General features: G+C 38.5%; 1 protein-coding gene and 1 pseudogene across 9 annotated transcripts in view; both read left to right on the plus strand.

Moving 5' to 3' along the window:
• MGST1 (microsomal glutathione S-transferase 1) overlaps positions 1-21891 on the plus strand; it is a 263100-nt gene that overhangs the window by 154306 nt on the left and 86903 nt on the right. The window lies entirely within an intron of this gene.
• LOC129136623 (aspartate aminotransferase, mitochondrial-like) lies at positions 971-21888 on the plus strand (annotated as a pseudogene).

A 21891-nucleotide genomic window follows, 5' to 3' on the forward strand; every position in this document is an offset into this window, starting at 1 on the left:
GTAGTCCCAGCTACTTGGTAGCCTGAGGCAGAAGAATTGCTTGAACCTGGGAGGCAGAGGTTGCAGTGAGCCGAGATGGTGGCCACTGCCAACCTGGTGACAGGGACTCTGTCTCGAAAAAAAAAAAAGAAAGAAAGAAAGAGTACTTAGAGTCAATCACAAATACACAGATATACATTATGCATTTTCTTTTAACCTGAACTTCCTTGTGACATGTAAATTGACTTGTTTATGTTAATAGCAGCCGTTTAGGAATAGGTTTCTAAAGCACTGCATGATAATTAAATTGGGCATAATTCACAAATTGTATGCTACTTTGAAAATGGGCTCCTTCAAAAAGGTATAAGCTAGCACAGAATATATACCTCACAACTGTCTCTGAACAGATTCTCATTACATAAAACCGCACACACAGTGTGGCAAAGATAATGTCAGCACTTAATGTAGAAAAATAATGCAACATGTTCTCCTTTTGGTTCATTTACTGCCATATGTTACTTGAGTAATGAAAACCTATTTGGTGTAGAGACAGAAGTAGATGTATTCTGAAAACCCTAGTCAATAATGAAGGCTTATATTTGCTATTTCTGGAATGACTGCTAAGTACTCAATTATGAAACATCTCTAGATTATTAGGAAATTTCATTTGATGTGTCCCCTATAAGGACTAAAGGAGGGCATTTAGTTTTCTTTCTTCATTACCCAGTTACTGTGTAATGAAAATTCTTCCAAATTTGGAAATGCCTAATAACTATGCAGTTCTACTAGTAGTAAATTAATTAATATTTAAACATTTTTATCTCCATAAGAGAATGCTATTAAAGAATTACTGGTTGCCCAAATACTCATATTTATCATTACTTTATATGATATCAAACAGAACTGTGAATTAAATATTAATTTAAATTATTCTAAAATGTATCAAAATTCTATTAATTATCTAAATTATTCTAGGTTGTGGAAAAATCTGGAGTACAAATAATAAACTTTATCAATATTTAAACAGAAGCGAATTAAATAACTTATTTAATATTACTGAGAAGCAATGTCTACAGCTCAAATCCGAACAAATAAAAACCATGTTTTGCTGTTTATTTTATATGATTGTCGAAGACAAATGAATTCCAAGGTACAAAAATAATTAGAAACACAAAGACAAATGATGGCAAATATTTTGTGAATTTGGCTTCTTAACTTTTCTGTTTGATTATGAAGATATTTCTGCCAGGACAAAAAATAAACTGATCAATTTCTATAGAGTCATTCCATTAAGTTAGCAAATTTTTCAGACATTTAGGCTGACCTGGATCCAAACTACAAATTCATGGCTCTTAATCCAGTTTGAAGTTAACTCCCCAAGTCCCTAATAAATAGGTGCAATTGTGTGGGATTATACTCTTCGCTTAAATTCACCTCAAAGATTTTTTTTGATGAAGTTTTAACCCACAAATTTTTAGTTTACCATTTACCATTTATTGAGGCAGTATCTTTCAATTTTGCATAGTATTCATATAAATTAAAATATAATGAAAAATAAGTACTTGAACATAGCCCCTAAAGCCTCATGCAACTAAAAACAGTGGCTGATAAATTACAAAGAGAAAAATAAACCAGTTTACAGTGGCACTTTGCTAATGCTGAATTTTAAGTATGTATCAAAAAACACTGAAGTCAAACAAAGAAAATGTTTTACTAAATGGTTAGAAAACAAACTGAATCCTTCAAAATAGAAACAGCACCCTCCTCTCTTGCTCCTCCCCCTCCCACATATGTTACACTAAGCATTGTCTTGTCTAAACATATATAAATTGCTTGTTTAGAACTTGGAAAGAATTTAAGGCAAAAATCATGTGACTATGGGAACAGAAACTTAGTACTTCAAATTCAGGGTATCAGAAGCATGTCTTGCCACTTTCAATCCTAGGCATAGATTCTGGAACTCTTCCTACATGATGGCTGGAGGACAATGGAATGTCTTCAGCTTCAAACCACTGGTGTTAGCTCTAGGATTTTGAGGTAGAGCAGTATGACATTAGGAGTAGAATATGAATGACAAGTCAAATAGAATCTCTGAGGGTGGAAGATGCAGGGTGAGGTTTGAGCGGATGGTGTTAAGAATGAAGAAGGAAAGGAAAGAAGTTAAAATAGAAGTTTTTATGGGATGTGGTTTATCTTCCCCCACCCTCCCCGCTTTTTGTTTCTTCTCTTATTGTTATTCCCCACAATAGTTTGGGTTGGACAGGCAATGTAAATATGGATGGTTTCAAGGGAAGGAAAATAAGACAGAACGGGTGGTCAAATAGCATTTTTTTCTACTTTTTCCCTCATTCTTAGCTTTGCTTCACTCATAAATGTTATTTTTTCCTTTCTTTTGTGTTTTATTTCCAATATTTGTTCTCTTACCCCAGGCTTGGGCAGGAGGTGGCAGAGGTGGTAATCAGTAAAAATCTAATCAAAGCACAAAGAAGACAGTCATTCTGTTGTCTTTCTTTCCCTTTAACTGCCTTTGTTATTAGGATGAAGGATAAAGGACATGAACATTTTCTGTTCACCACTCTATCTCTTCTCTACTATTGGCTTCATAATTGTACATCCTCTTTAGACAGGAGGCAGGACTTAATTCTGGAGGTAGGGCTTGAACCCCAGACCGAAAGGAGGGCTAGTTGAAATAGGGATAGGGTGGCAGCAGCTTTCCATAAGACATGTCCAACAGTGTGCCGGGTCAGTTTATCATTGCCGTGGTAACACCTGGAAGTTATCACCCCTTTCCATGACAATGACCCAACGACCTGGAAGTTACCGCCTTTTTTCTAGATATTTCTGTGTAATTTCCTCCTTAATTTGCATTTAATTAAAAGTGGGTGTAAATATGACTGCATAACTACCTCAGAGCTGCCACTCTGGGCACATTGCCTATGGGGTAGCCCTGCTCTGCAACGCACAGTACCTCCGGTGCTGCTGTATGCTGCTGCCCTATGCTGCTGCCTCAATAAAAGGTGTTGTCTAACACTTCCGGCTCACCCTTGAATTCTTTCCTGGGAGAAACCAAAAGCCCTCCTGGACTAAGCCCCAATTTTGGGGCTTGCCTCCCCTGTGTCACTATCAGTCTAAGCACTGCTGCTGCCTGCCCTGGGATTTGGAGAGGTTCTGGCATTGCTCTGACCTGTAACTTTCTCACTTTTTTGTAACTCAAATAAACACTACAACCACAACTGGCCCAGCCTAAATGTTGTGTGATATTCAAAGAAACATAGTCCAGCAAACAATGTTAGTAAAATGTCACCCAGATCTTTACTTTCAGCTCTTGAAAATCACAAAAGGAGATCCTGTTCAAAATTCACAGTACCACTTTTCTGTAATTTCTCTTCCTTTACCACTTTCTCCCATGCCTAGATGCTTTGAAACCCCTTTTTCTCTACCTCTAAACTTTCAGTTTTCTGATATAAATTGCCTTTAGGGGGGACTTTTTTCCTTTTCTAGCTTTCTCTTTCCTTTTAATTTGCTCTATGTTCTCATTCCAGTAAACTTCTACCCTTTCTGATACAAGTCTCCCAATCTCTTAGCTGATTTTTCCCCAACCCCCAATACCCTAATATGTCTGATAAAGCTAATGGGGAGATTAGAATGTGGGGCATGGGGTGGGGAGAAGTAAAAATGTCAGAATTTCCTAATAGGTAGGGAAATTTAAAGATGCTTGGAGGACTCACACATTAATGTTCTTTGCCCTTGTTAGAACATCTTCAATTACCTTTCCCTTAGTTGTCACCCTTTTAATTACAGATATATTCAAGTTCTCTTATCCCCTAAATAATCCCCACAAACTTGCTTAAAACTTAACCTTTCAACCTAATCCTCAGACAACCCATAAAAATAGCTTTCTTATGCTGCCTCTATTTTCTAATCTTCCTTTTTTAAAAACAAACAAAAAAATCCACCGAAGCCTGGCTTCCATGCTTGCTATAGGTTACCAGTTGTTAAATTTAATGGCTTCTTTTCAGGCCTACATCGTATGGATTTCTCTGAAGTCTTAACATTCTTTCTTGAAACTTCTGTTTCTGTCTCAACAAATTATTTTGTATTTATTTTTCTTGTGACTTTTTCTTAGTCTGCTTCCTTTATATTCTCACTATGGACACATCCCAGAAGGCAATCTCAACTATTTTGTGGATAACTCTCATATCTAAAACTCCAGACTTTTTTCTGCAGAGTTACCACAGGTCCCTTTGAAAGTCTAATGAGAGGCAGCAATACTTTCCACAAGAATTAAAAAAATGCCTGTTCAATAGGCATATAAAGTTTTATATTCTGTGTCTCAAGCTATATGGACTCCCTGAGGTTCATCCATAGACAACCTGCTCCAGAGCTAGATAGCACTGCGATTAACATGTCTAGCTGAATATACTTTAGGCTCCTTCAGCTTGTAAGGTTCTTAACCCTCCCTGTAAGCTTCTCTTACTCCATCAAAACTTTATCAAGTTCCTCCTGATTTTACTTTCAACTATTAGCATCACTGTCTAACAGATCATCCAAACTAAAAACCCCTACGTAATTCAGTGTCCTTCTTTCTTCCGTGATATACCAATACGGCACCAAGTTCCGACAATTTCATGGAATCATTTCCTAGTTATCTGCTTTACCTGCTGTTATATTAGTTGGGCCCTCTTCACATGTTTTTTTTATAGTCCAACATTTTATTCTAGATTTCTCTCACTGTAATTCATCCTTACACTGTCAACGACTCTGTGAAGCTATCTTTCTAAAGCACAGATCTAACCTAATTCCATGCCTAAATACATTTGTTGACACCTTATTGCTTCAAGCAGGGTCACAAACTCAAATGCCCTTGGAAGCCAGACAACGAATATAAATCAGTGAAACAATGACTGGGCAGGAAACAGCCCAGAGGTAGGGGATCCTAGAGGTAGCTCCCACTCAGTCCTTGTCATTTGTTGCCATATAAAAACACATGTCCAATGTTGCCAAATATTTTAGTTTTTCAAGAGAAGGTAACATTTAAATTTTTTAAGTAAAATCTCTTAATTTTAAATGATTAGCTCCAATTATTTAAAGTATGATGTAAGATAAAACTGTCAAGAATGCTAAAGTATCTGACATTTTATGCTAATTGCAAGCTAACAATTTAGCCTGTTAGAGTTTCATGGGTGTTGGCAGAAGATATGAAAGATAAAGAACTTTATTACTCATGGTAATAACAGTAGCCACTGTCAACATGTGCCCTCATTCCCTGAACCCGATTCCAACAGTGACATGAAGGGGATCAGGAGAGAGCAACACACACAGTGGTTTGTAGTACAGGAGAATTACCCTGAGTTTTGGGACCTGAATATTTTATAATGGGCAGTAAGTTTGCCTGCCATCTACTCTGGAAGGAGGCACTATTTTCCAGGTCTGTTTGCTACACAAACATCTCTGTGAAGATGGTATGGAAAAACAAAGGCAGTCATTACTTCTGCTTGTAAGATATGCAGAAACCTGAGAGACATATACAGAATTGTCTCTCTACAACCAAAATTAAAACAGATTCAGAGAGCAGCTCTAACCTGTGGGATGTGAGATTGTGACCTATGGTATAGAGCTGAGGTCATCATACTACAGCCTGCATACTGGCCATCTGTTTTAGTAAATACAATTTTCTTGGCCCTGCGCCATGCCAATTCATCTGCCTATATCTATGGCTGCTTTTGTGTACCATGGCAAAGTTGAATAGTTGTAACAGAGAGCAAGCTTAAAATATTTGCTGTTTGATCTTTTAAGGAAAAAAGACTACTTTTTCTTGACTGAACACTGATATAGAGAACACAATTTCAGCATGTTATCTAGAATACTTTAAACATTAGGATCAACAATTAATGAATGAACTAAACAAATATGTTTTGAACAGTTACTGTTTGTCGGACAGGGTACAAACAAGATAGTGATGCTGCTGAAACAATAAGAACAAAAAAATCATTCCTTATTTTCTAGGGGCTCCAGGCCCAATAAAGGACACAGACAATAGAACAGTGAAAATAATATAGCATAAACTTTCCTATACTTGCTGTAACCACATGGATTTGTGGAAGTACATAGGAGGGAGAGTCTACACAGCCTGGGAGAGTAGGGAGGCTTCCTAAAAGAGAGTCTTCAAAGATGAAGATGTATTCCCTAGATCGAGAAAGAGGTAAGGACATTCTACATACAGAAAGCAGAGGGTACAAAACTTGGAGGTTGGAGAAAGAAGACAACATTGGGCCAATGTGTTTGGTAGAGAGAAAATATTAGGTACAAGAAAGGGCGGTGTGTATGTGGTGGGGTGGAGAAACGGGTGACATGAGTAGGGGCAAGTTCATCAAAGGCTTTGAATGTCTTGCTGAGGAGTTTATTCTAAAATAATGAGAGCTTTAAGGTAAGAATTATATGGCATTTTTGGAAGTTAGTGAGACTGAAGAGGAAAAAAATGCCAGTTTGGATGTGGTTGCACTGAGTCAGATATAAAATAATTAACACCAGAAGGAAGCAGTAGGGAATGAAGAGGAGGAATGGATTAGTTCTCACACTGCTATAAAGAACTACCTGAGACTGGGTAATTTATGAAGAAAAGAGGTTTAATTGATTCACAGTTCTGCAGGCTGTTCAGGAAACATAGCTGGGAGACCTCAGGAATCTTACAATCATGGCAGAAGGTGAAGGGAGGGCAAGCACATCTTTACATGGGAGCAGGAGAGAGACAGAGAGAGAAGGGGGAAGTGCTACACTTTCAAACAACCAGATCTCATGAGAACTCACTCACTATCATGAGAACAACAGGGAGGAAATCTGCCCCCATGATTCAGTCACCTCCCATTAGCCCCCTCCCCCAACATTAGGGATTCCAATTCAACACGAGATTTGGGTGGGGACACAGAGCCAAACCATATCAAGGAATGAGCAATAGGAAAGTAGAGGAGATGGGATTAGATATTCACATTCTTTCATGTGCCCTCTGCTCCAGCCACATCAAATTATGTACCTTTCCTTGAGTTCAGCATGCTTTTTTCATATGTGTGTGTATGCACATGTGTGTATTCTTTTCTGAGGTGAGGAAGAAGGGATCTCTTTATGTACTTAGGGTCTCAGTGCCCACCAGATTATAAGCAACCTGATGGCAGGAACCATGCCTTGATTATCATTATACTCCTAAAACCCTATGAAGAGCTTCGTACTAAATAGAGACTTAGTACATTGCTGGTAAATGAATGAATGGATGAATGAATCAATGAATACATAGGTGTAACTTCACCTTCTTTCCCACTCATTCATTAGAACTCAGCTCAAAAAGAACTCCTCTTTATAAAGCTGAATTCCTTTCTTTACTCTTGTTACTTTCTTCAGAGTACTGTGTTCCTAGAGAATCTTGCACTATTACATGAAATCAAACTGAATAGCGATGGTCTCTGTCAGCCCCAGGAGAATTTTAGAACTCACGGGGGAAGTCTTATTCTTTATCCTATCTGTAGTGCCTGGTGCAGTACAGACAGTTTATAGTTGTTGCCTAATAAATGTTAGTAAGATGAACATGTACTTACACTTTACCAGGTTTATCTCTGATGAATCAATCATCTTTCTAAACAATTCAGACTGACTATTCATCATTTCATTTGGTAATCCAGTCCATGATCTGATCTTCAACTTTGATATATCTTTAGCCTGACAACAGTTTAATTGCTGGACTGTGCAAAGATGGACACAGTCTCACTCTTTTTGTGCCTGATCAAATGAATGTATGCTTAATGTAGTGAAAACTTCAGACAACTTGGCATCATAATGGCTAAGAACCATAAAAATGAAGAAGAGTATAAGCAGTTGCTTGCCTGTGTTCTAATTGTATAGGCACTGTTTTAGCTTACCATCTGCAAAATTAGAATGAAATTAAGTTTATCCCGAGTGTAAAGTATGAATAGTAGGTGGTTAGGGGGTATTTTGGACTTACAGTACCCTTTGCCAGCAGTGGTTTGAAGATTCTTGATGCTGCTGCTATGTGCTTTTATCCCCTCTGAGAGCACTCCATTTGCCTCATTAACCATAGGACTTGAATTAATATGAATTATTAAAGCAATTTCTTGTTGTCTGCTTTTTAAAAAGCATTTGGCTAAACATCATTGTTCTTTTCACAGGAAATGTTGATTAACCCTTTAGCATAATTGTTTAAAATAAAGAAAACATAATATTGCCAGTTTTTTTTAATGCCTTAAGACAGTGTTAATAATGAAATATAACATAGTTAATTATTATGACCCTGCCTCCCCCTTCCATGGGGAGAAAAGAAGTGCTTTGAATATACAAACAATAGAATTTCAATGGATTACCATATTTCTTCTTCCTTTTCATCTAGTTTTTGCACATCTCTTCTACTATTATCACACTTACAATGTCACCATCAATCTTGGATTTTCATAGTGTTTAGCATTAAAAAGAAACCACTGCATAGTCTTAGACATTCAGCTACAAGAAGAGTTTAGTAAACACTATAGCTTTAGTCATGCACAACTAGGGAACTAGAAGACTAAAGAGCTCCTTTAGGTATTGTTTGAGATAGATATGTAAACTGGGTGGACGCCAATTGACAACTGTAATCAAGATTCATAAGTTCAGAGTGGACAAACCAGATAGATGGTGGACCTTACATACCAATTTTGAAGTGTATTTATCCATGCCTGAGTGTGCTGTCATTACACATCTGTTTATAGGAGCATGTAGTCTTCCGGAGTCAGTTTTGTCAACTATGTTGGTCTCTTGTGCCTGAAACAATCTTTAGGGGAACAAAGATGAAAGTCACTTCTCTAGGGTATATAGCCTTTCTCTAGATTTCTCAATTTGGATATGTTTAGGTAGGAGTGATTCAGAGCTTTGTGCCCAAACCTGGTCGCAAGGAGACAGTATAATGAAATCAATCCTGACTCTAATTATTATCCGCCTAGACTTCAGACAAGCTAATATAGCTCTCTTGATCCTTGATTTCCTCAACTATACCAGATGAAATTTTATAAGAATTAAATAGAGTATTCTATGTAAAGGAGTTAAAACAGTGCTGGCATAGAGTAAGTCCTTAGTAAATTTTAGTTGTTATTTTCTCACACAAACCTTAAAAGGAAGCTCAGATAATCCTGGCTTCTTCTTGCTGACTTCTACGTCGTGCAGTTTGGAAGGCTCTGTCAGATGGCAGTGGCTCCCTTGGTCTTCCAGAATTTCCTGCTTTAGTCTGCAGGCATAACAGAAGATATGACCTTACTTAGACATTAAAGGGAGGAGGTGGGGAAGAAGGGAAACGAAGAAGCTAAAGAGAGAGAACCGAAGAAGGGAAGGGGAGAAAGAAGAGATGAAAGGAGAGAAAAAGAAAGGAGGAAAGAAACACCTTTTCCTCACAAACTTTGCCAGTCTATTATGAAGACAGCATTTGCTAATTAGCAAACTGTTTTAAAATTTGTACAAAAATAGTTATGGATGAAACAGAAAGCTATGCCTTAACGCATTGTAATATTGAGTTATATTTGTCTTTATTTCAGTTGATTCAACAGTTGGCATTGCCATCCATTACCTTATCAGTATGCAAACCTTGGTTTTCCATTTTGAATTTGTATTTTTAAAACTTACATTAAACATTTCCCTGTGAATAGTATAAATTTCTCATATGATGGTTAATGATAACTTTGCTTAATCCAGAAACCGCAGTTTTTCTCTAACACTGTAAAATCATTTTAGGTCTTACTACAGGCAAACAATGACAATTATACTAGAGCTGAAGATAAAGTAAGTGTTGGGTGCTTCTTCCTGGTTCGAAGGATGACTTAGTCAGGAAAGTTAATGACTGATATTTGGCTATGGAATAATTTAGAAGGGAAAGGCAAAATCAATTTTTATGAATTAAAAAACTCTCATGATTATTTAACATGCTATTTATAAGCTCTTTTGTAATGGAGAACGCTGCAATAAGAAAAACTAGTGTAAACTATGAGGCAAAAATTAGACTATTTTGTCTTACCTTTGAATAAATAAATACTAAAATTTGTTCTACAAAAGATAGGCCTAGTTGTATTTTACAAAGGCCATGTTTGTATAGCATCTCATGGATATAAGTTTATATTCAAAGTTAATATAATTTTTAAATTGTTTGCATTTTTAAAATTTTTTTGACAATTATCACAGCCGAGCTGAAAGTGTTAGGCAATGTTAAAGTAGGCACTGAGAAGACACTTTTTTATTCCTCCTGATAGTCATTGATATAATTAACTGCCAGCAGCAAAGTTATATATATATTCCATGGCCTTGAATTTGAGTCTAGCTAACTGGCCCCTGTGGGGCTAATGCCCATGACTTTGGCCTTTTTTACTCTACTTAATAGTACAGAAATATAGATTCATTCGGCTCCTGAAGGATTAGAGCTTTCTCCATCTAGCCTCCTCTTCAATACCTATGCTGAATTTTTTCTTTTTTTGCTTTCAAGGATCTAAATTTGGCAATAATTGGTGAGTGCTGATTCTTAAACTTAAAAAAAGTCATATTGGCAATTTTTTTTTCTCTCTAGTCACAAAGTGTTAAAAACACCAAAGAGAAAAATGGAAATGTCCTAGCATTCCTAGAAGGCATTGTTCTTTATGCTCCCTTTAGGCTAAGAAAGGGAGTGCTATTTCTTCTTCCTTGTTCTTAAAGAAGGGAGAGATGCAAAGAATATTAGATCAGGAAAATGTTCTACTTTTTCAGTCTTATTAATATGCCCTTCCCACCAGTACCAGCCCCTCTCTTCTTTTCTTTTTCCCCACTTCTCTCACTAGCAACAATTTCCTGAGGACACAGAGTCTGATAGTGCAAATAGGGTCACATTTGGAGACAGTTTGGTGATATATGCTAATATCCACTCTGGACTAGCTGAGATCACCAATTTCATTTCTCTTGTTATCTATACCCTATGAACTGCAGCCTTCAGGGCAAAATGTATTTAACCTGCAATAATACATTGCCTGGGAGCCATTCAGTGTTTATGTCAGTCTATATTTTTATTTAGAAACAATTAGAGCTAGTTGGATTTCAAGAATTTTCTTGAGTTTCAGGTCAAAGTTTATTTTTTAAAAAAGAGAATAATCTACAACTTTGTCAGCATGCAGCTAAAATAACAACTATATTTTTAGATTGCTAGTTCTTTTTTCCTCTGGCTGCATTTATCCCCTGCTGCCATAAGGTATGCACGGACATATACACTGAGAGCACACAGGGTGAAGGATGTGGGTGTGGATGGTGGGGAAGATTTGTAAGAGATTTGTACTTGGTAGCAGTAAAAAAATTCCAATAAGCATTGTTTTCATAGGATAATCTCATCTCTGGAGAATAACAGGCATTTAATTAAAATAAAAACACCCATTGATTGAATTACAAAATTTTTAGATAATCGCAGTTCTGACCTGTTGCCAAGTTAGAAAATATAGTAATGTTCTCATTTGGTACTAATGGTATTGGCTCCCACTGAAGTTTTTACTCACTGTGATAACTATTACCAATAAAACAATGTAAAAACAACTTCAAATATAATTTTAAATGATTACAAATGTTGATCATGTTACATTATTTTTCACTTTACAATTATTTCTTTTCATCCCTAAAAATAAATACCTGAAAATATGAAATCTTTATATAGACATCGGAGACAAAACATAAAATCTGTTCAAGTCAAGTCCCCTAATATGGACTGGGATAAACAGAAGCCGTGCCTGTCATCAGTGCGCTTTTTCAAAATGCTTGTCTATTACATAAATAAAACAATTTCTTGCCAATGAGGGCAATTTGCATATAGCACTGAGATACAGTATCTCTATTTTTTCATTAGGCTGTTTTCAAAGAAGTGAGTAGAAATTCATCTGAGTTATGTATATAATGACACGTTAAAATAATATGCTTGTGATAATCTCATGAGAATCAAGGGCCATGTGACCTGACAGCCAGGACTCAGAGGGGAATGGAGTTTAGTAACTAGATATATCCCCAACCGTCTCTAGGGACCTCAGAGTAAGTGTTTGTAACTAATCTACTTTTCCTCCCAGTGTACAAATAAAGATTAAAATTCTGCATATTTGCTTCTCTAGTTATCATTATCAAACAAATCATTCTTTCGTGTGTATATATACAGATACACATATACATAAACATACATATAACTTAATCCACTGCCTACTATTAGCTTCGATTTCTTCATCTGACTCAGTTTCTGCTTCTTCATGACTTCAGCTTTTCATGAATTCTACGGAATTCTCCCATAACTTATTTCCTGTTTTAGCTCTCCCTGCTTACTCTGGTTCTCTCCACATTTCCCATTGAAAATTCCTTAAAAAGGAGAATTTTATGCTTGCCCTCTGCTCCGTCCTGCGTCTGCCCACTGCCCTCGTACCGTCCACCATGGCCCCTCTGCGCTCCAGCTGTGTCCTCTCCGGGATCGCTGCCGCCTTCCACCCGGGCTCGCCTCTGATGCCCCTGCCAGAGCCAGCTCCTGGTGGACCCATGTGGAGATGGGACCACCAGAACCCATCCTTGGAGTCACCGAAGACTTTAAGAGGGACACCAATAGCAAAAAGATGAATCTGGGAGTTAGTGCCTACAGGGACCACAACGGAAAGCCTTACAGCATCCACAAGGCAGAGGCCCAGATTGCAGCCAAAAATTTGGACGAGGACTACCTCTCCATTGGGCGGCTGGCTGAATTTTGCAAGGCATCTGCAGAAGTAGCCTTGGGCGAGAACAGCGAAGTCTCGAAAAGTGGCCGGTTTGTCACTGTGCAGACCATTTCTGGAACTAGTGCCTTAAGGATCAGAGCCAGTTTTCTGCAAAGATTTCTTAAGTTCAGCCAAGATGTCTTTCTGCCCAAACCAACCTGGGGAAATCGCACACCCATCTTCAGGGATACTGGCATGCAGCTACAAGGTTATCGATACTATGACCGCAAGACTTGCGGTTTTGACTTCACAGGCACTGTGGAGGACATTTCAAAAACACCAGAGCAAAGTCGTCTTCTTCTGCATGCTTGCGCCCATAATCCCACAGGAGTGGACCCTGGTCCCAAGCAGCAGAAGGAAATAGCAACAGTGGTGAAGAAAAAAAAAATCTCTTTGCACTCTTCGACATGGCCTACCAAGGCTTTGCCAGTGGCGGTGGTAACAAGGATGCCTGGGCTGTGCGCCACTCTGCCAATTATACGCCATTGTCGCTGCCAATCATACACCAAGAACATGGGCTTACACAGTGAGGGTGTGGCAAGCTTCATCATGGTTTGCAAAGACGCAGATGAAGCCAAGAGGGTAGAGTCACATTTGAAGATCTTGATCTGTCCCATGTATTCCAACCCTCCCCTCAATGGGACCCGTTTGCTTCTACCATTCTGAACGCTCCAGATTTGTGAAAACAATGGTTGCAAGAAGTGAAAGGCAAGGCCCATCGCATCATTAGCATGCAGACTCAGCTGGTCTCTAACCTCAAGAAGGAGGGTTCTACCCACTACCGGCCACACATCACTGCCCAAATTGACATGTTTTGTTTCACAGGGGTAAAGCCCGAACAGGTGGAAAGGCTGAGCAAGGAGTCCTCCATCTACATGACAAAGGACAGCCGCTTCTCTGAGGCAGGGGTCACCTCCAGCAATGTGGGCTACCTTGTCCATACCATTCACCAGGTCACCAAGTAATGTCCCTGGTGCAAGGAAACAGAGACAACCTTTCCGTCTTCAGCCTCTGCTACTGGGAGCTTCACAGAGGATGAGAGAGGGTGGATGGTAGTAAGTGGATCATTTCCTTCAACCACAGTGTGTAACACTCAGCGATTGAATGTTTCTCAGAAAAGAACATGTAGTGACATAGGGCAGAGGCATCTGTGGCTGGCGTCTGGAACATTGTGGCTCTAAACAAAACTCTACCCTATCCTTTTAATCCAACTTTTCTCAAAGAGTTTACATGTGCAAGAAAGTCATCACACAAGGAAACCTGTCAATTATGCTATTGGAATATTTTAGAAGCTTTAACTGAAGTGTTATAGAGTTCGGGTTCCTCATGATAAATAGCACACATTAGAGGCTTTGAGAGAAGACCTAGTTCTGTCATGAACAGTTGGCCTCAGGTCTGTCCTCTCATGATGGGGCAACCTTATCAACAGACCATATTGCAGAAATTTATGTTTATGAAAACCAATGAGTCTGCTGCCACTACAGCAAGGAAAATATGCAGATTCCTGTCATATTTAAGAAAAAGAGAAGGCTCTCTTTTCTTCTTTGTCATTGCTGTTCTTTTCCTTAGGCACAAAGAATTTTAACCAATGTAAATTTTTATCCCATTATACCGCATGATTGACCATCAACCCCATCCTATCGGGATTTATTTAAAAATAAAGAGGCCGAGCGCAGTGGCTCATGACTAATCCCAGCACTTTGGGTGGGTCAGTTGAGGACAGAAGTTTGAGACCAGCCTGGCCAACTTGGTTAAACCCCGTCTCTACTAAAAAATCAGTCAGGCATAGTAGCGGGAACCTGTAATCCCAGCTACTCGGGAGGCTGAGGCAGGAGAATCGCTTGAACTGGGGAGGCGGAGGGTGCAGTGAGCCAAGATCGTGCCATTGCACTCCAGCCTGGGCAACAAGAGCGAAACTCTATCTCAGAAAAAAAAAAAAAGAATAAAGAATGTAATTTTCTGCTGATCTCATACCCTCACCCTTCTTGGCAAAGAATAGTGGAGAGTAGGTAACCACACTTTATCTCAGCATCCTCTTCAATGATTGTGTAAATTCCTCCAGTTGGGATGTTTTCTCTGACCAGTTGGACCTCCTCCCTTTGTTAAATGTGGTTGTGCATTTGCTCATCTCACATCATGAGTCAGACGCACAGGCTAGTACCAGGAAAGAGGATATTCTAGGCTATGTGTGCTGCCAGCTGGGCTCAGGCTTCACCCATTGGAAAGAACCACCATCTGCTCTAATTATGTAGACTTATTGCAGCCTGGTTTCTCTGTTACAATAAAATTACTGTAAACCGCCCCCCACCCTGCCACCCCATGCCCTGCAAAAAAAGAGAATTTTATTTACTCATTTTTTAAATGTCAGGCCTTAGCATTATTTCCTAACCAGACTTGGGTTGTATGCCCATGCTGACTCAATCAGTTCTGGCTTACGAGGTCTGTATTGTGCCACCTCTTTAGCATGAGCTGTAGGTCAGGGCGCTTCACACAAAAGAGTCTGACATGTCTTTTACATCCTAGCTCAAGCTATTGTTACTTTAACCCACCGTATTTTCTGAATTAGTCTGTCCAGTAGGTTATCTAAGGAAAGTAATATGGAGTCATTATTAGCCATACAGCCCCAACTCAAATACATTGATTTTGTCAAATATGTTGATTATGCAGTCACCTGGCAGGGACCTGAGAGAATAGGTAATGTTGGCAAGATTTTATGGAATGGAAATTCAACTGGGCATCAGAAGACCTGGATATTAGCTCTCTGTGGCCATGAATTAGGTCTCAAAATCGGGCAAATTTCTCAGTCTTTCAGACTTTCCATTCTACATCTGAAAGTTGGGGAGATAAGCTGTACAATTTATAAGGTGGCTCCCAGTCTGAAATTCTGTGGGCCCACATCATGAGTCTTGAGGTCAGAATATATCTAGAATATGAAGAAGGCAATGAGCCTCTCAGGAGCTTCTAGGTGATAAAAGATCAGAATGAGGGCATTGCTTTTTTTTTAAAGGAAGACTATCTATCAGAAATGACTTCCCTGAGCTAATATGTACTTGCAGGTCTAGGATGGGTTATGGCAAACCCACTGACTATAGTCCACATACAAAATAGTTGGGGCAGGACTGAGACACTCAAAGTCTGAGAGAAATAGATTCTAGAGGAAGGAAGGAAGTCGATCTATCAGATACTTTCAGAGATGACTTAACTTACAATTAGTGAGTGTGCCTATTCTCTGATAGTCAGGAATGTCAACACTCAGTACGTTATTTGATTTAGCTCTACATTTTTCTTATCCCAGAGGCTGACAGTTTTCAGTGGCTACAGTGAGCTGAACCCCCAAGAATCTAGACATGAATGAAATTGGAGTTACATTAAAAAAAATCAGTATGTAACCTGAGAAGCGATATGCAAAGTCATTGGAAGGAAGCTGAATGGCTCCTAGGCCAGCAAACTTCACAATCATCTGATCGAATATATGAGATCTAATGAAAGACTCTCTTAGAAGGCAGGTGCTATGATTTGAATGTGTCCCTCCAAGTTCATGTGTTGAAAATTTAACTCCCAATGCAATAGTGTCAAGAGGTGGAAGCTTTAAAAGGTGATTAAGTCATAAGGTCTCTCCCCTTATGAATAGAATAATGTTGTTATCACAGGAGTGAATTTGTTATAAAAGTAAGTTTGGCTTCCTCTTGTTCTTTCTTTTGCCTTGTGATGCCTCCTGCCATGTTCTGACACAGCAAGAAGGCCCTTACTAGATGAGGATCCTTGATCTTGGACTTGCCAGCCTCCAAAATCATGAGCCAAATAAAATATTATTGTTTGTAAATTACCCAGTCAGTGCTATTTTACTACAGCAGCACAAAACAGAGACAGCAGGTACCAGTAATATTTTGTTATAGTAGCACAAAATGAACCAAGACAGCAGGTCAGCAAATCATGGAACAATGGCCATGACAGAGTGTTGCAAGCCAACTTGGCTTGTGCTCATCTAAGCACTGTCCACAGAGAAGAGAGTTTTAGCCAATGGTCTTCTGCTATTCCAGATTCATTAACAAAGTAGCAATAAATGCCAGTGGTGGACTTTGAGGTTTTTGGATTCTGATAATTTCTTATTGGAGATTAGTATATGGACATTCTAGTTATGTTAATATATAGATCCCTAAGTTCTTGATTAACATACACTTAACTTTAAAGAGATGCATTTTCATTTGATGTGATAAAACAATCAAATGTTGTTCTTCACACCCAAGGACCAGACACTAGGCAGTGATACATTGACCAAAGTGATGGTGGTCACACTGAGGTCTTCAACATGGAAGAATGTCAGTAAATACAGACAGTCTTCCCATGGTGACCACAACGCATCCATGTGCCTTCAGGTCATTCTTATGCTTAATTTTTAAAAAATATTTACACATTTGTCCTCAGAGTAAAATCCCAACTTCTGACATGTCCTTATCCACTGCTACCTCATCTTCTCCACCTCTGCTCTTCAGTGACGTCACTCAAGCCACACTTCCTCTCTTCCTGTGCTGCTAACTTATCAAGGTTGTCTCTGCCTTGGAGCCTCTCCACTCACTCTTCTCTTCGCCTGGAAATTTCTTTTCCTGATATGTATGTGGCTTATTCCTGTTCAGCATTCAGGCCTTAATTAAAAATAATGACAGAAGGCTTCTGTGACAATCCTATCTAATATAGTTCTCCTATCTCTACTTCATTCTATTTCATTTAGTTTCGAAAAGTTTTATTTATTATAGCTAACACTAGTCAAAATGATTGCACTTATTTGTTCCCTCTTTTTAAAAAAAAAAAAGTTTTCCTCACTAAAAATATTTATTCTGTGACAGCAGGACCTTGCCTGTTATGCCCATTGCTATATTCTTAGCAACAAGGAGACTATCTGAAACATATAGAAAACTGAATCCGTGTCCTTTAAATGAACATAAGAGATTTTTACTCTGGCCGTTATCTGATCAGCTTAAGCTTCCCATACTAGAGAACAATTATTGGTTTTGTTTTGGTCAGGTGGTGGCATTCCCATGGGGCTCACAGAAAGACCCTGATTTTTAGAAGAAAACTATGTGGTTTAGGTTGTGCTTCTCTCCAGAGCCTTAGTCCGAAGCAAATAGACATTTAGCATTAAAGAAGATGTATTTCCTACTTGGAGGCCTGAGGACATTATCAGCTACACTGATAATCTCAGAACCAGAACTAGATAGGGAATTCTTTCATATGCTTCTAATCGGGTAGATAAGTTGTGTATGATTTATACAATGTAATTCAAAGTAAACTTTTCTAATTATAATGTCACTCCGTGTTTCAGGAATTGAGAAGACAGTGTGCCATAGTGGAAAGAGCTCAGGCTCTGGAACCAATAGAGCTGGGTTTGCATTCCGCTTTATTGCTTACTAGACTTTTGCCCATGGGTGAGCCCTTCCAACATTTGAGTCCCAGTTTTCTCATCTGTAAAGCAGAACTGGTAATATTTTCCAGAGCTGCCGTGAAGCATGTAAATATTATGCATAAAATACCTGGCATATCGTAGACAGTAATTGACTTATAACTACCATTTTAATGAAGATATCACAGCCTATGTTGGTATTGTGTTTTCGTATTTGATTTTTTATCCGGCTGCAAGTTATGGAGACTACTTCTGGGAACACCAAGTTATGGGTTATAGAAAGACAGCTGTCTTGACAGGAGAAAAGTATGAAACTCATACCATTGTTGAGTACCGTCTGAACTGGCAGTGGATCCAAGATAGCAGTGGGAACTGCAGTAGCTGGCATTCAAGTATATGCACTAGAGGACTCCAACATTCACATTGTCCAGTTGCTTTCTTCTCCTTTTACTACTTGCTTAGTCTCTCTATGTATTGTGTATATCTTTTTATTACTTCATGCTTTTTGGTAACAAATAGACTACTTTTTTTTTACAGTTTCAGCTGACTACAACTTTATGTCTTCATAACTCCACCTTTCTCGTTATGACCCATCCTCTGCTTCATACCTCTTAAGTCTTATGTTCAGCTTCCAAATTCTACTAGCTGCCTGGTTTTTGGTTTGTTTCGGTACTTTGTTCTGAAGAGGTTCTCATATTGGTCTTATTCAAGTTTTATGATCAAAACCATGCCATCATTCTCTAAGCCAGATATTAGTTTGACCCACTTGAAATCAACATTTGTATATGTCTTAATGGACAAACAGCAATTTCATGTGGTACAATCAGATACATGTTGCCTCTGGTGAGGAACCATTGCTAGAGCCAAGAGTGAGGTAGTGCTATTTGATAAATAAACAACGATAAAAGTAAGAGGTCTATTTCACGCCATTTAGGACCAGTTGTGGCTGGGACGGGCATTGGATTGGCTTTTTGGCAAAATATTTAATCATTTTTATTGCCTGAAATTTTCGACCCAGAAATTTTAGACCTAAAATAGACCGTTTATTTAGTATAACCCTTTCACTTTAGAAATAAGGAAAGCAGACCTCAAACAGATAAGTCCCATGTGACACATAAGAAATTAAAAGTTGGAAAACTAAATTAGTGAAAGAATGTTACAAAGAAACTGTTTATTTATGTCCAAAAAATCTGAGTGTACAAAAAACACTAAGAGACAGACTATTCTATCAGAAATATCACAATCTAATCAGGAAGGAAATATTAATTTTAGTATAATAAATATAATAACTGTATGCACAGGGTGAGGAAGCCTAATGATGGAGTTTAGGGGAGACTCAGGGCAATTTTTCAAGAAGAGCAGATGTCTGGACTGAGACTCGAAGAGCTGAGTCAGTGTTGGGAGGCTGCTATGACTGTGAAGCACGTTCCAGAGTAAGAATGGGGAAGATGTATGAGTGTGTGGTACATGGTGTGGGAAACAATAGGGAGGTTGGGCCACAGGTTTTCCCTGAGAAGTGTCCATGTCTGTCTCTCCTCTCCCTCCCTATCCTCTGCATTGTCTTCTCCCTCATCTCTATTATGTTCACCTCCAGCAAATCTTAAAATAAATTTGCATTCTATCTTCTGATCCAAATAGCACTGTGAAAAGGTTATTTAAGAACATTTAGAGTGGCAGAAGGAAACCATTTGGAATTTGAAATTTATCATAATTAAACCATGAGTTGTAAGGAGCCTGTTTCATTTGGGGTACCCGATAAAACTTCTTCCTTACCCCGTCTTCTTACGGAGGCTGTCATTTCCTTGGTGAAGGTCACTTTAAATGGTATTCAGGTCTTTTCAGGTGTTTGCAATCCAATGGGTGTTGTCATTTTTGCACTTAATAAGCACACTTCCAATTCCTTCGTCCAGTCATGATGCCCTATAGTACACCACCCAATACATCCTCCGCCCCCAGGACGACAGCACGCAATTGATTACCGCTCTTTAGGTACTCCCCTTTAGCTAGTTATGGGCCACCTACTTCAGTATGGTTCTGATCGTGTATACTTAATGCAGCTGCTTTATTTTTTCCTGTATGAGTGACTGAGGTTCTAAGAACTGATTCGTGTGAGGAAAATCAGTAGACTGTCTTGTCAGAATAGCCATACCACAAATAAAAATCCAGAAAGACCTATGCCCATTCCAAAAACGCAATTATAGAAGTACAATGTTTTGAACTTTCTACATAACAAAACCAAAAATGACCATTTATTGAAAAAGCAAGAATTTCACATAGGCATTTACATTTTCCACTTCCTCCTCATGTTATGGCTTAAAAAGTAACTCTTTGCCAAAAATAAGACCTTATTTAGAGGCAGACAAGCAGGAAAAGCTGAATACTAAGCATTGTTTAAGGCAGTAAAGAGTTTAATTCAATACATTTTACCCTAAATTTAACTAAAGAGTTCAGCGTTTAAATGTACTGAGAGATTCAGAATCAAATCTTAGGCAAAGTTTTCAAAAATCTACCAAAGCTTTTGTGTGTGTGTGGTTTTCTCTCACTTCGTTGCAGTATAACATATTTTTTGTCTTTTCCCTTTGACGATGAGAATTAACTTGCAAAGAAATTTAAATTAACATCAAAGTGAGAAGAGACAAGAAGAATTTATGAGCTGAGATTAGCACTCCAAAGAAAGAAAAGTGAAAATACAGCAATAAGATAACACTCTTGGTAGGCTGTAAATGCTCCTCTGCTTTTAAAATTCCCTAACAAGGTGAGCGAAAACCATTCCGAGAACACTATTGTCAAGAGACACCTTTGAACTGATCTATCCTGAAGAATAACCCCCAGAAAGGTAGAAAAAAAATAATAACTTTCATATGTTTGTGGCCACACAGTGCAGCTCCGACTTCTGAACATTTTTCCCCAATTATTTTTGTAAAGTATTGATCGCAATTTAATTTTGCAGTCCCAACATGAGAGGCGCTTCATGCTGAAATGTCTCACAGGAGATTGTAATCAGGGTCTAGCCTGAAGGTGAAGCGCTCGTACATAGGTTTTACTCTATTCCTCCACTCTTCATCAGCTCGGGGATTGGAGCAGAGGGCATTCTCAGGCAGATTAATTTTTGACGATGGGATCGATGGAAGATGTTTTTTCCTCCTGACATTGAGTCATCTAATTTGCTGTTTATCTTTGGCTTATTGAGTTTTGAGCATTGTTAAATCATACCTTTCAGCTGTTTAATTTCATATGTGAATTTTGCATTCCCCTCTTGTACTTTGGCATAACTCTTTTACCTAAAATGAGCAGGATGATGGGCCTTTTTTGACACAGGGTTACTGCTTTTGAGTCTGTTAAGTACTCCAAGGTAATGTTATGGTACTTTCTAGCCTTTTTTTCTTTGCTTGTGGCCATAGATCAGTTCACCTCTAGGGAAATCATTACTTGCCATCATTATTATCCCCAGCAGCTTCATCTATTCTTCCTTGTTTCCTGACTCCATGGCTTGATGAAGTGCCTAGATGTGCGAACACCTTATCTCAGGTCTCATCATTAACCCCTTCATAACACAGGGTGAGAAGATTATTTTTCCTGGGATATACTCCATCTAGTTCAATATTTGGGACTCTTTGTAGTAATCACAGCAGCTTTAACAGTTTCAACTCTGTTTCTGCAGTAAGATGTGAATTTTGTAAGTGTGCTGATGGCTAGAAGAAAAATGCTTTCTACCTAGAGAAACTTGGCCTTATGTAACCTTTCTTTCTGTTTCCCTTA

Source organism: Pan troglodytes, chromosome 10 (assembly GCF_028858775.2).
Source record: "Pan troglodytes isolate AG18354 chromosome 10, NHGRI_mPanTro3-v2.0_pri, whole genome shotgun sequence".
Lineage (NCBI taxonomy): Eukaryota > Metazoa > Chordata > Mammalia > Primates > Hominidae > Pan > Pan troglodytes.